Here is a 16,074-nt window from a genome sequence, read left to right as displayed (position 1 = left end):
ATTAAGAAAACCTCAATCGGCCCAGCCGGGAATCGAACCCAGGACCTCCGTCTTGTAAGTCCACTGCGTATACCATTGCACCACGGAGGCCGTCAAAAAGGTAAAATGATTTTTGTTAAAAAAATATTACTTCGCCACAAATAATTATGAAATCAACATTAAATTATGGATAGAAAGTATATAAGTACACCAATCATCATACTGAGTGCCTAGTGGGAGTTTTAAATTTTTTTATACTATTACTATCGCGTTGACGTTAACGCGAATTTATATGGAATGGAAAGAGTTGTGCAGTAGTGTCATTAGATGGCGCTGTTTCAATTCCTTAGAAATTCACGTTTACGTTAACGCGATAGTAACAGTATCCAACTGCCACTAGGCCCTCTGATATACACTTACTCGCTTGCTGGTACTCCTTTGCTACTGAGTTAGTAATCCACGACTGAAACAAGCCAAAATCTGTGTCAATTATGAAAATCAAAAATTCTTGAATACATCCAAACTGGGAATCGAACCCTGGTCTCAGCTCCATAAAGCAACCAAGGATACACAAGTTCGACAAAATATTGTAACAAAACTTATTTAATAGTAACATTCTCGAAGTTAATATTATGTTATTACATTAATTTAGTTTGAAGCTTACAATAAACACGTCAAAGTTACTTATGAACTAAGTTTGGCACTTGATATTAGGTAAATTTAGTGTAATTTTAGCGGTTAGCTAAGTTATGACATCTTCTAATATTGTCATTGTCTGTGTAGAAGTATCTCTATCACGCGAATTTCACTGATGTTGGTCCAAAATAAACTCAAATTATTAAAATTTAAACTATCGTGAGTGTTATTCATATTAATTGATTATTGAGTGATTATTGAGTGAGATTCACAGCGTAGTCCTCTATGCTGATGTACTATGAAATTATCGGGATCGATTTCTAGTTTGGACTACGAAATATTTGAATATTGGATAGAAGCAGGCGTTACTTTGCGGAAGTTCATCATGATTATATAATGATTTATTTATTTTGCTATCATCCGCGAAAACTCGGCGAACCCATGCGACAACGTCACCCAGGTCCGACAAAATACTCTCTACGTACGTTTCACCCCGAAACCGGAGCATCCTCAGGAGATGTTGACTCTACAACGTGCAATTGCAAAGAATTCTTTGCAATTGCACGTTGAGTATTTTGTCGGACCTGGGTGACGTTGTCGCATGGGTTCGCCGAGTTTTCGCGGATGATAGCAAAATAAATAAATCATTATATAATTACGAAATATTTGAGTTTTTCTTTTTCCAAAAAGTTATCAGTAACATCATCTTGTCATAGAAAGCACTTGCCATTGATGTCGTTTATTACAATATTAATAACATCAGTGATTGTTATAAAGCCAAAAATTATACTTCAGGTTTTTAACTAGGGTATGCACTTAACGGAAAAATTGGAAAATTCCTTGTCCAACTAAGTATTCTGTGGTTCAACATAGTTTTTATTGACTCCATAGGGTAGGCAATGCTTCTTTTTCATCTATGAAGTGCACGCCACTGACCTCAGGTTTACCAAACCAAATTGAAGTAACTTTTCCTCTCCTATGCATAAGGAAGGCACTTAACCATTTAACCGTTTTTATAGTCCTGACCCTTATAGTTTGTCCACACCCTTATAAGGAACCCTTATAGTTTCGCCATATCAAAATATTTTGGGGTTCCTTCCTTACATGCAAATTGAGGATGAATTTTTTATCGTCTATCCTATGGAGTGGGGTATGGTTATCGGTATTTGTGCATTACATAATGGATCAAATTTCTAACTTAGTCTACGGACCGTAGTCCGTAGTCTACCGCGCGTGGCCCTACACGCACTTGGCCAGTTTTTCCTGTAAAGTTATTATCAGCTAAAGTTTATTCAATATATAACCATTACTATTACAAAATATCCATAAGAAAGTCAATTTGTCCATGTAACTGAATTTACCCACCCGATGTCCGAATGTTATTCTCTACAAATAGCGGTCGAACGGTTTGTTGCGGTCTTATTTTATTATCTTGTACCTATTCGTATATTAGAGACAATAAGAAAAGAAAAAATCCGGACAAGTGCAAGTCAGACTTGCCCCCGGCGGTTCCGTACAAATTTAATAGTATTTAATTGCGTACAGTACTGTAAACTATAAAGATTATATTGTTTATGATTGCATAAAAACCGCGAGGCGTCTGCTAGTTACTTGTAATCAAAGACAAATCCTACTTCCTACTAATATTATAAAAAGTTTGTATGGATGTTTGGATGTATGTTTGGATGTTTGTTACTCTTTAACGCCGCTACTACTGAAGCTGGCTAAAATTAGGAATGGAAATGGATTTTACTCTGGATTAGCACATAGGCTACTTTTTTATCCCGAAAAAATCCATGGTTTCCCGAAATTTGCGAAAACTGATGATTTTAATGATATGAATGTTTGTTACTCTTTCACGCCTCGACTACTTAACCGAATTAGCTGAAATTTGGTATTGAGATATATTATAACATGGATTAATACATAGGCTACTTTTTATTCCGGAAAAATCCATGGTTCCCGAGGGATTCGTGAAAACTAAATTCCAAGCGGACGAAGTCGCGGGCGTCCGCTAGTACAAAATAATTTGCTAAATTCCTTGACAAAATATCTACCTAGTGCCTATTATAAAAAAACGTATACCTACAAAATTATTATCAAATATCGCTAACGTAATCAAAAACTTCATTACTTCACAACGACGAAAAATCTCCTTAGTTCGACTTATTCCTAATTATTTTCATAATATTATTTTTCTTTTATGCCATTGGCATTGTGAAAATTAAAGGAAAGTTTTAGTTTCCAGTATTTATAAATGCTGGTGTAACATAACCTGAATATGAAAATAAATATTTTCCGAGAATAACTTTTTTACTTTTTCGTGGTGGTGGTGTATTAGCCTAAACTCCTCTCATTCTCAGAGGAGACTCGTGCTCAATAGTGAGCCAAACATGGATGGTCAATATTAACATTAATGATTCCGTATTCCCACGGGAACGGGATACGAGCGAGTAAAACCGCGCAGCGTCATCTGGTAATGATAGAAAGTAAAATTCCCTAAAAATCTATACTAATATTATAAAGCTGAAGAGTTTGTTTGTTTGATTGAACGCGCTAATCTTAGGAACTACTGGTTTGATTTGAAAAATTATTTCAGTGTTAGATAGCCCATTTATCGAGGAAGGCTATAGGCTATAATTTATTCCCGTATTCCTACGGGAACGGAAACCACGAGGGTGAAACCGCGCGGCGTCAGCTAGTACTCGTATATAAATAAGAACAAAAGAACATTAGCTGTGTATGAAAGAAATTAAAATTGCCGTGACGTGCTAAAATGTTTTCGAAAACTTAATAAAAAAATTGTTTTGTGGTAGTTTGCTCTATTAGTATGCCGCCCACGCTTTTGTTATGCTAAGAATTTTATGTGCAATTTTATACGTGAAACATTGTAAAATGGTAAATTCTGTTTGGCTAACGTTTAACCCGATAACTTACCTATCCTGATATTTTTTTTATTCTTTACAAGTTAGCCCTTGACTACAATCTCACGTCATGGTTAGTGATGATACAGTCTAAGATGGAAGTGGGCTAACTTGTTAGGAGGAGAATGTAAATCCACACCCCTTTTCGGTTTCTACACGACATCGTACCGGAACGCTAAATCGCTTGGCGGTACGTCTTTGTCGGTAGGGTTGTAACTAGCCACGGCCGGAACCTCCCACCAGCCAGACCTAGACCAGTTAAGAAAATCTCAATCGGCCCAGCCGGGGATCGAACCCAGGACCTCCGTCTTGTAAATCCACCGCGCATAGCACTGCGCCACGAAGACCGTCAAAAGACCCTTAAGTTAGCGACCAATTCTCAAATCGATAGTTCATTAATGGCAACACACTATTCGAATATATAGCTAGCATCAAAGGTAGATTACATTGACGCTTACGTTATGACCCATTTCAATCCAATGAAACTGTAAACATATAGATCAAACTAGTTTAACACCACGTAAATGAAATAAATCGGCACCGATGTGCATAATCGCGTCATCCGCTCGGAAAGTGTGGACGCTCGGCGGACGCGGCAACGCGGAGTGGACGTCGCGTGTGTGCGCCACGCTGAACTTGGCGGCTAACTCACTATGGATTCAGACTCTCTTATTTTTACATTTCTTTTTACATATAAAACAAAAACCCAAAAACCCAACTCTCGGTCAATAAATATATTTAGGTTATATACTTTTTAATAGCACGAGAGCCTGCGATGTAAACAAATTTGATATTTTGCTCGTTAGTTGAAATACAATCACTACATAGTTTATAACAAAGTCGCTTTATCTGTTTATATGTTATATGTATGCTTAAATCTTTAAAGTTACGCAACGGATTTTGATGCGGTTTTTTCAATAGATAGAGTAATTGAAGAAGAAGGTTTATATGTGTGTGGATGGTTATTATCCATGGTTCCCGCGGGATTTGTGAAAAGCTGAAATCCACGCAGTAACAAATATGAAGCAATATACAATATGAAGCTGGTCTCATGATCTGGTCATAAGGTAATTATAGAACTCTTATACCCAATAAGAAAAGCCTGTTTTTATATTATTATTAACAAGTTAGCCCTTGAGTGCAATCTCAACTGATGGTAAGTGACGATGCAATCTAAGATGGAAGCTGGCTTACTTGTTAGGAGGATGAAAATGCACACATCTTTCGGTTTCTACACGATATCGTAGACATACTATTCAGCCTAGCCCAATTTGATTTATGTTCGCAAACGCTTCGGTGCTATATTTTATGGTCTATAGATGGAGATGGTAGGTAGGCATAAATTAAAAAGTGACCAAGACAAAACCGTTGAGTTTGGGCTCGTTAGATTTTTCTTTTAAGTTTATTGCACCGTTTCACTTAACAGTAAATTTAACATCTGAATTATTGGGCAATAAAATATTTAATGTGTCGCGATTGCACAATTTATTAGCTTTATAGCAAGCGGCGATGTGTCACAAATGCAGGCTGGGCGAGCATCCGACACACTACGCTTTGTTGAACGAAATCAAAAACAAACTACAGTATTCAGTACGTCACCGGCATATATTTGTTTGTTTCGCTAGCGCACACTCAAATACAACGAGATTTGTCCCAAATACCCAAATAACTGTCCAAATAGAAACTAGCTTGTTTCTATGTATGTCTAAAATATATAATAATACTCATTGGCTTTCAGTATCAAAACGAAAACGTAGCAAACTTAATGTCTTTCAATCTAACTCTATCGGAAGTCAAAAACAGTTCAAACGCGTTTTCTTCTATTGCCTCTCCATTACTTAAGCGCGGTGGTCAGCTTTTTAAAACATGGCTAGATGGAAAAGTTGTCCGACTGTTTTTATGCCAGCCCACTTCTTTGTTTTGTAGCCATGGCATCTTCCTTCTACTTCATCTTCATCTTATCCTGCGCATTACCCTTAATGACTCCGCCAAGTAGTATATAGCAAGTCGTAAAAAACGTCCTAGGTATGAGATTATCTGCCACTTGATTTTGACCAGCTTGGTTTTTTTTCTGCATTCAGTATTAGGCACTGTTGATGTCCTTGTGCGGAGCACTTTACAGCATGTCATCGTTAAAGGCTTCGATCATTTTACGTAAGTCTTTCATTGTGGTACATTGTTGTGAAAACCATGCATGTTTTGAACCATGGTTGCTTAAGGATGTAGTAGGTAGCAATGGTCCGGATATAAGGTATAAGGGATCATGTCCTCAGACGCCAGATGCTAAGGTTCGCAGCAACCCTTAGTCAGAGAGCCTTCAAGTTTAATTTTTACAGTGTTATTCGAAAGGCACAGATAATATGATCATAGATCAACAGAAAGTACTCTTATTACAGTAAACGTTTATCAATAAGTCCAAAGTTAACTGTTTCATTAAACCACTCAGAAAAAGGCGCCCTTGTTTCAATCTAATTTACTGCCAACAAATCCTACACCTTCACGCTAATACTCATCTTTTTATAGCCATAACTTTTATTTACCACTATGACTCACTTAAGGTGTCACAATAAAAGTTCTTGGATTATTTTTTAAGAAAGGCGAGCATTGCACGCGAACGGCCGTTCCAAGTATAGTGACCATTATTTATAGACTTTTGGTATCTTTCCTGAGTTTTAAACTAGTTCTAAAAATTCAAAATGTTATTCAAAACGAACATCGTTAAAGCCGATGGTCCAGTGATAAGCCTAGTATGCCTAATTGGATTTGGATTGATCTAATATTTAGCTCTAAGTACCTATTTTCAGACTACTATATCAAATAGTGAATAATTGATTGTTCTAATTTCTTCGACTTGAAAATGTCATGTAAAAGATTTTTGTTGAATCGGGGTGAATTTATCGCTGAGAATCTTCGTTTTTTTTGCGCTAAGTAAAAGTTGCTGCTTCCATTCAACACAAACAATACGCATTTTTTGTCCTTTTGTGCTTTCACATAAGCAAATTGGACAAATTGGTGGTACGGAACAAATAATATTGTCTATGCGTTAGGTACTTGACCATAATTTCCATTGTACCTAAAACTTAGCCTTATTGTTTTGCGTACTCGCAAAGATTCTTGGCCAAAATATTGTAAAAGCAAATTATTTCCAGAGCATCGCGAACTTTGCGGTAATAGCTAGGCACAAATAAATCTTGCAACAAAGACGTCCTGAAAAAGATCGGGTCTTATTTGCTAAACCTATCCCAACTCACCTGAGGTAACAATTACTTGGTCATGCGAAACCCCGATCCATCACCCATTTGCGCCACTGGCTATGGCCACTCGGTTTCTACTCTAAGGCAATTTCCGGGGCCCTTATCTGGCTAAGGCTGTATTTACTTCGGTTGTTTAACAGAATTAATCCAGTTGACAAGAATCTTTGGCAATTCGAACAAGGTCGATCGCTAGTTTCAATTTTGTTTACGATTTGGAATTCTCTCTAAAATTTTAACCCTATTTAATAAATTATCTATATAACTCTAAAATTTTAACCCTTTTTAATAAGTTATCTATATATCTCTAAAATTTTAACCCTATTTAATAAATGTAAGTACATCAAATTCAAGTGGATTGAAAATTTATTGACTTGCTCATTAATTTTTATCCAACATAGACTAACTACTGTTGCCTGCCATTGGTCCAGTAGTTAGCTTTTGTGGATTCGGATCTTAAGGTTCTAGGTTAAAGTTCTGTTTCAGACTTAAATATGAAAATTAAGAAATTATCCTTACCCCAAAGTTGAAAAGTTAGAGGAGTTACATCTCTCCTCATCTTCGTCATCATCCTTCAGTAATACGTAAAGCCGTCTATCCCAATTATCATCATTAATATTTGATAGCCATGATTACAGAGTCAAATAACTTTTATTTATCACACGTAGGTACTTAAATAGCAGCATTGGGGGAGGAAGCTTCAAATCTTCTTTCTTGGTAATAATGATGTCATAGTGGTCCTTACTACTTGTACATATGTATGTAGCTATGTATGCTTAACTCCAAGAGTCGAATTGTAGATTGCCAAGGACATTGTCATTAGGACATTCAATAGCGTGCACTTCATAGAAGCAAAATGGCATTGCCTACCCTGATGATTAATTACGGACTCCAATTGGACGTGGAATTTTCCATTTTTGTAGATAATATTTGTACATATATAGTGCATACCCTGTCAAAAACCTTGTGAATGCCTGAGGAAACCGTAATGGGTCTCCAAATTTCCAAAACGTTTTAAGTAGCAGACCAATATTATATATTATAATCATTCATTGCATACTAAATTATGGTACGCCGGAATATTCAGCAGTCAGGTGTTAATAATGCACAGGGAGGCGTACATACCAACAGCATCGGAATAAAAATGTACTATTAGATATTAATAAATTCCCCCCATGAATACGATCCGAGCCGAAACTCCTATATCGTGTAAGTACATAATTTTTTAATAAGCCTTTTGAAATACTGCATCGTCGTTCATATTTTCTGCAGGATTTATGGCAAGTTTCCAACGTGCGACCGTTCGGCTCGTTTAATTATTTTCTCTTGTTTGCACAAGATTAAGATTGTGCAGATATGTATAATATATTGCTAATGGAAAATATTGTAAGTCGCTACAACAGTGTTGGGAATAAATTTACTTTAAACAAGTGCCGAGCTTGCACGTTATTTTTTTCGGTTCGTTAGGCGATTTTATGAGGGAACTTAGTTCAAGTTGACCTACATGTTTTACTTTGCGTTTTTATTAAAGTAAATTGCTTACTTTACAACAAACTACTAACTTTAGTTTGCTGCCAAAAGCGCTTGGAGTTAGGAACTCGGTAGTGTTACTTTCCCGTGAGAATCGCAGAGGACGTAAAGTTACCAGTCTTAGTCCTCATGATTATTAACTGATCGTGATCGAAAGAGATCAGATAGAAATCGTCCGTATTGGGGCGACTTGGTGGCTCAGCTCTAAATCCTCTTTTTAATAATAAATACTATAAATTTTTCTTAATAAATTTTTCTTTTTCCACTGTCTGACAATAGAAACATAACTTTTCTTAACTTAATCACAATATAGTTTCCGAAATAAGAACGTTTAAAGAAGCAAATAAACTTTCTACTTTACAATGGTAATTTACAATCCAGCTCGGCTGCCCAGCCGTCCGGAAAACTCCGCGACATCTTTGTGTCTAAAATGCCTCAGTACCTGAAGACGAAAGTCTTCGAACAGTGCGTGTTGCCAGTGATGACCTACGGATCCGAGACTTGGTCGGTAACTGTAGGCCTTATTAGAAGGCTCATAGTCATCAGCGGGCGATGGAGCGAGCCATGCTTGGAGTTTCTCTGCGTGATCAAATCAGAAATGAGGGAATCCGCAGACGAATCAAAGTCACTGACATAACTCAGTGACTCGCGAAGCTGAAGTGGCGATGGACAAGCTACATAGTTCAAAGAGCCGATTGATGTTTGGGTCCAAAGGTGCTGGAATGGCGACCCCGTACCGGAAAGCGCAGTGTTAAGTCAGCCATTGACAGTCAATTATTCTCACGTTTCTACAGCGCAAACGGCAGCGAATACGTTTCATAAGTCGAGAGTTGTCATGCGCGCAGCGACCAATATACGAGTTATATTCGTGGGTGCTGAAGAAACGTGAGAATAATTGATAGTCAATGGCGTGCATTGGTCGACCCCCCACTAGGTGGACCGAGGATATCAAGCGGGTTGCAGGGAACCGCTAGATTCTAGCGGTTCGAGACTGTTCTGCTATGTCCAGCAGTGGTCGTCCATTGGCTGATAATGATGATTTTACAATGGTAACAGCACATACGTTTATAAATATGATACACTTAGATACACATTAAACATTTCAATATCTGGGCGACTGAGCTTCACTTAATGTTTAGGTAATTTTTATTACAATGCATATTGAAAAATGACTTATTATATACCTGGTGAATTTTAATTTTTCAGGCTTTAGAATAGCTTAATTAAGTTCTTCGTTATCATACCTTGTATACTTTACCGAAAAATAGATATATGTACCTTTATTAAACGAAGGTGTTGATTTGAATTGAAGGTAAACAAAACCATATTTATTTCAGTTGCATCACAATTGGATTTAATAACAAACAAACATTGAATGTATTTCTGTAGAAATGGGAAAAAGAATATGTTAAAAGTTAAATCATTTGATCCAAAGACCAATTCAACTCAACCACGACCCCCTATTGAACTTCGGTAATGGAAAACAATAACAACGCAAAACGACTTTGAAACATTCGATGAAATGGAAAGTTGGGTCGTATGGACGCGATCGACTTGCAGCAGGTGTTACATGAGAGTCAAGTGCTTGAACAACACTTTAAAATGTCATTCATTTTATCTTCTTTTATTATTTTCATATTTTTTTTTTTAAATGTTGTTTCGGTATTAATTGATTCGTTAACTAATTGTTGAAGATAGACAACGTTGTCAGGATTAATTAAAATATACACAAAAGATTTTCTTTTGTCTTTCATCGCTTCTTTATATATTACACGTTATCATTGTAATTGTGTGTATAAAATCTTATAAAAGAGAAAGTGTCAGAGGTTCTTTTAATTGTAATATTTGATGGAAGTTTAATAGTGAAGAAGGACTTGTTGAAATATTGTATTGATATTTTAACTCTAAAATGTAAGATTTAAATTCGCCTTTTTAATTAATTATTAACAACTATTTAGCTCACTTTTGAGCACGAGTCTCCTTTGAGAATGACAGGGGTAGACCTTATCACATTTAGGCATTCTCAGGTATGCAGATTTCGTCACGATGTTTTTCCTTCACCGTCTGAAACATGTGATATCTGATTTATTAAAATGCACATACCTAACTAAAAAGTTGGTGGTGCATGCTCCAAACTGGATTCGAACCTACGCCCTCCAAATCAAAGGCAGAGGCCATATCCACTAGGCTATCGTAACTCTATTAGAATTTGTCATTACCTCTCTCTATCTATAATATCGATTTAGATAGACGGATCTAGAGACGAATTTGAGACTCACACTGTCGAATTTTTGAGAATAATTTTTTTCATTAAAATAAAAATTATATCCTTTTGTGGGTAAACCTTTAAGATCTAGAAGGGAATTCTTATTAACAACAATTTATTGGCATATTAACAACACACCTAACTTCTTTATAACATCCAGAGCTACATCTTAGTATTCTCAAAAAGCACTTTCATGTAACAGATGAGTCTTGAGTCTTATCGCACAAACGTAGAATATTATAAAATGTCGCAATAAAGTAAATAAGTAGACAAATGTACTCGTGCTCTAATCTCGCATACGATTTTTTACTTTATGTGCAAAGAATAAGGTTTATTATTAAATGGAAGAAAATCACATAATGCTCAAGCGGTGCTCGTGAGAAATATTATGAAAACAAATTCGCGTTGAGCACGTTCCTTGCCTGTAATAAATAACAGCAAAAGTGGGTACTAGACTGAGGAAGTCAGCCGCAAAATGGCCCTGTTTGAACTTTTATTACAGAGTTAGTATGGATATAAGTCTGGTATTTCTCGTTTATAAGACTTGTAACTTTGTAATCGATTTTATTATTTCTGAAAAATTACACAATATTCCAAACAAAGCTTTATCGAATCATTCATTTAATTCATTAATTATAAATGTTATTCTTTATATAAAATTATTTAAACAACTTTGACAAAGAAAAAGGATAATTATACGTTATTAAAAATTAAGTTTGGCACGTTTGTATTAACTCTACCATCGGTTCAGATTCCGCGCGTATATTGTGAGTGAATTTATGAAAATGGTATTATTACAGACAGACAACATAGTCTGTACATAAAAAAGTTTGGTTAAATTAATAAAAAATTTAATGAATGATGAACAGGATGATCTTTATCATCATTGTCTATACGTAGATAAGCTTCCTTTCTCACAGCAGAAATGAATAAGAAGTTACATATAAGAAATTAAGGTACAGCGGATTTATAAAAAGTCATAATGCACTATAGTTTACATATATTTTAAGTAAAGGACCATATATTTTGACAGCCTCCGTGGCGCAGTGGTATGCGCGGTGGATTTACAAAACGGAGGTCCTGGGTTCGATCTCCGGCTGGGCAGATTGAGATTTCCTTAATTGGTCCAGGTCTGGCTGGTGGGAGGCTTCGGCCTCAGCTAGTTACCACCCTACCGGCAAAGACGTACCGCCAAGCGATTTAGCGTTCCGGTATGATGCCGTGTAGAAACCGAAAGGGGTGTGTATTTTCATCGTCCTCCACGTACCATCAGGTGAGATTGTAGTCAAGGGCTAACTTGTAAACATATTATATATATATATAATATATATGGATTAAAATATTCCATACCATTGTATACTAAAACAAAACCTCAAACTCAAAAAAAAGCATTCACCATTAATAATTTTTCACAAAATTACTTCAGTAAATTACAAAACGAAACAAAATATAACGGAAATATACGGAGATTTAACGAAATTACGCTATCATGTAAATACACAATTCAACACAGATCCAACGTTAACGAATAACATTCCCTTTGTTTCTTTTACGAGCCGTCAGTGTTGTTGAAAGAAACATCAACAGTCTCATTAGGAAAATAAGGAATATCGGAGAGAAAAAAATTCAAACACGTCACGTGCTCCAGATCGTTACAATAAACGTAAACGAGACGAGAAAATAATATGTTCAACAAGCGATTCACGTTGAATATGTGTTCCTAGTATCTCGTATTAAATTATTGTGTCGCTGGTTTTATACCAAAGAACTATAAATCAATATTTTTTTTATTTGTTATTTTTTTATTCTTTACAAGTTAGCCCTTGACTACAATCTCAACTGATTGTAGGTGATGAAGCAATCTAAGATGGAAGCGGGCTAACTTGTTAGGAGGAGTATGAAAATCCACACCCATTTCGGTTTCTACACGACATCGCACCGGAACGCTAAATCGCTTGGCGGTACGTCTTTGCCGGTAGGGTGGTAACTAGCTACGGCCAAAGCCTCCTACCAGCCAGACCTGGACCAATTAAGAAAATCTCAATCGGCCCAGCCGGGGATCGAACCCAGGACCTCAATCTTGTAAACCCACCGCGCATACCACTGCGCCACGGAGGCTTTCAGTCACATATTTTTGTTATACAATTCATTGTTTGCAGCGACACGATTCTTTTTAAATTTTTAATCGTGGTCGATTCATATTTTTAACACGAAATATATCTACTTATCGATGTATGTTTGTCTTTCAGTGAAATACTACAGACAAGCATTTGACAGTAGACGGCTTATAACATTTTTGGCTGGTGGAAGGCTTCGGTCGTAACTAGTTACCACCCTGTTGCCCTACAGACAAAGACGTACCGCCAAGCGATTTGGCATCCCGGTACGATATCGTGTAGAAGCCGAAAGGGGTGTGGATTTTCATCCTCCTCCTAACAAGTTAGCCCGCTTCCATCTTAGATTGCATCATCACTCAGGGGCTAACTTGTAAAGAATAAAAAATAAAAAAAAACATTCCCTTTTCCAACGAAACTAATTTTAGATTTATGTGAAAGGTAAAAAACGTAGATTCGGACGATTTGACGAGAGAAAGTGTGCGAGGTTTAATGAGATTTTATATACACAATTTCACAATTTGTTTCGTTCGGCTATGTGTGCGTTAACCTTATACGAGTTCTACGCACGGTTCTACGAACCCTAAAAGTAGACGTCCACTTATCCGCATCGTACGTATCGGACGAATCGTATCAAACGGATTTTTAAAACGGTAGATAAAAACCGAGCATTTTAGTCTAGTAAAAATGTTTGTTATTATTATAGCCTCTTTCTTGTTAACTTTTTCTAACCAAGGTTTACTGCTATATCTATGATGACATAGATATAGCATAGATAGCAGTAAATCTTGGTTAGAAAAAAACAACAAGAGCTAATCAAAATGTTGATTAAAATCATTGTTACATTTTTAAAACCCGACCCTAAAAGAGGGGTGTTATAAATTTGACGCGTCTGCCTGTCTGTCTGTTTGTCTGTTTGTGGCACCATAGCTCCCGAACGCATGAAACGATTTCAGTTTAGTTTCTTTTGTATGAAAGGTGACTTATGGACGAGTGTTCTTCGATATGTTTGATGAAAATCGGTTGAACCGTTTAAAAGTTCTGGGGGTCGAGAGTGGGGAAGAATAAATGTGTGCAGATATACTCGAATATCTCAAATGAATATGGGGTCTCAAATGAAAGCGCACTGAAAGAGAATATTGATGACTTCGAGGATTTTTCAAAATTTTTAATTTTATTACTTCATTATCATTATCAGAAAGTCAACATTTTACTGTTATCCAAACAAATTGTATGTATATTAACCAAATCCATTTATCAACCGTACAAGCGTACAAGGAAATTCATCAACAAAAGCCCAATTGTTGGAATGTACGAAAAAAAACCACCCGTCATTTACAGATGGGGGAGCGGGTAGACAGCTGTCTTGATGTCGGATGATGACCGGGGGCTCTTAATTAATAGTTTACGGGTTGATATCTTCCATTTCCTGTTCTCTTAGTACTTGTCAGGGCACAGTACGCAAATAATTATTGTTTGAGGAATCATTTCAATTGTAATGTATAAATCCTTAAACACGAATAATCGTTATCTACCCGGTATTCGGCTCACTGCTAAGCTCGAGTCTCTACTCAGAATGAGAGGGGTTAGGCCAATAGTCCACCACGCTGGCCCAATGCGGATTGACAGACTTAACACACGCAGACATTTAAGAAAAATTCCCGGGTATGCAGGTTTCCTCACGATGTTTTCCTTCACCGTTTTCTACACCTTTCCTAAAATGCATACAACTGAAAAGTTGAAAGTGCATGCCGGATTCAAACCCACACCCTCCAGTATCGGAGACAGAGTTCATATCCACTGGGCTATTACGGCGCTAAACACGAATATATGTCACATAAACTAACAACCATTTTTACATAATATTATAAAACCTACCTAAAAACAATAAGTATTTACCTAAAAACACGTATTTTTTTTTACAAATGTAACACCCTTGTAACAACAAAACGACAATATTTTTTCGACCGTCATCCACAGAATAGATGGATAATCTAAAAATAATAAAAAATATACCGAATTTACAGTTAAGTATATTTTGGAAGAGTATTCTTTAATGTAAAACAAGCTTTTACACTCAGGTACTTATAGCCACTACCGCGTTGATTACCCTGGGGCAGTATCCATCACGACACCGCTTTCATTTATTATTTATCGCCACCAGTACTAATGTACTGTAATGTTATCTCGAATACCTCAAGAATACCTTCTAAAATAATTGTTTTTATTTTTTTTCTGGAGGAATCGCACGTACCTGCTGTAAGCTTTGCACATTTGTAACCGAATATTTTTATATCGTTTATATTCTTTTTTCAATTTAAGGTAATATTTTAAATTTTTATATTATGATTTAGGAAATAGTAGTCTGAGACGGATATGACGCCGCTTGATCTCGTGTTGGCTCACGCCGATGCTAGGTGGCGTGACCTGTTTCCGTAAAAGTGGGAGTTAGAGAGGGGGAGCGATCGAGCGGGAGCATTTGAGAGGGAGCGACTGGCAATATAAGGCGCTCGCCGTACGGTCGGCTTCAGTGGTTTTGTGGGGTTCGACCCGTCCACAACTGTGTAATAGTTCATGGGTTATTTGGGATAGGCGAGAAGAATAACTTGAGCAGTGAAGGTGAGTGTTTGATGTATGTCGTCAAGGCATCTCTTTTAAGCCTGCATCCGGAGTCACAGACCTCTGGGACTGCCATTCTATGGTATTTTCTGCCATGCCATTTTGGTAAGAGTTTGATTTTTTAACTAAGTTGTCCTGACAAATATTGTGAATCAGAACCTTTGGTCAACATTGATTGGTTTCTTACTTTTTTTAATTTCACTTTTGAGTTTTTTTCTAAAAATTACATATATATTCCTGTTCCTCCGTCCATTTATTTGGAAAGACTGGATCTAAAGTGGGTGGGCAATAGTCCAGCGGGCGGGGTTTGAACCTATAACCTCTCGCTATTGAGTCCGGGTAATTTACATCTGTATTAAGTAATGAGCTCAGTGTATATGACCTCTTCCTTTGATTTAGAGGGCGTAGATTCGAATCTGGTCCCTTCCACTCTTCAGTTACGTGCATTTTAAGAAAATACGTATCTCAACCGGTGAAGGTCTGAAAACATCGTGATAGAACCGGCATACCTGAGACTTTTCTTAATTTTTTATGTGTGTTACTGTTAGCCTAACCCCTCATATTCAAAGAGGACATGTGAACAGTGAGCCGAATTATTCCTATTTATTTTAGATCTGCCGTAGATGTGATGGAAAATTTCAAGTATAGCTTTAATGAAAAAAAAAAATAGCGGACATCATGCATATTGAGAACATTATGGAGAATTCTCAAGTAAGCTCCATCATGATGTTATACTTCACTTCCCGGTGATGCCG

Source organism: Bicyclus anynana, chromosome 1, assembly GCF_947172395.1.
Source record: "Bicyclus anynana chromosome 1, ilBicAnyn1.1, whole genome shotgun sequence".
In the NCBI taxonomy this organism is placed as follows: Eukaryota; Metazoa; Arthropoda; class Insecta; order Lepidoptera; family Nymphalidae; genus Bicyclus; species Bicyclus anynana.
Note: the sequence above shows the minus strand (reverse complement) of the source record.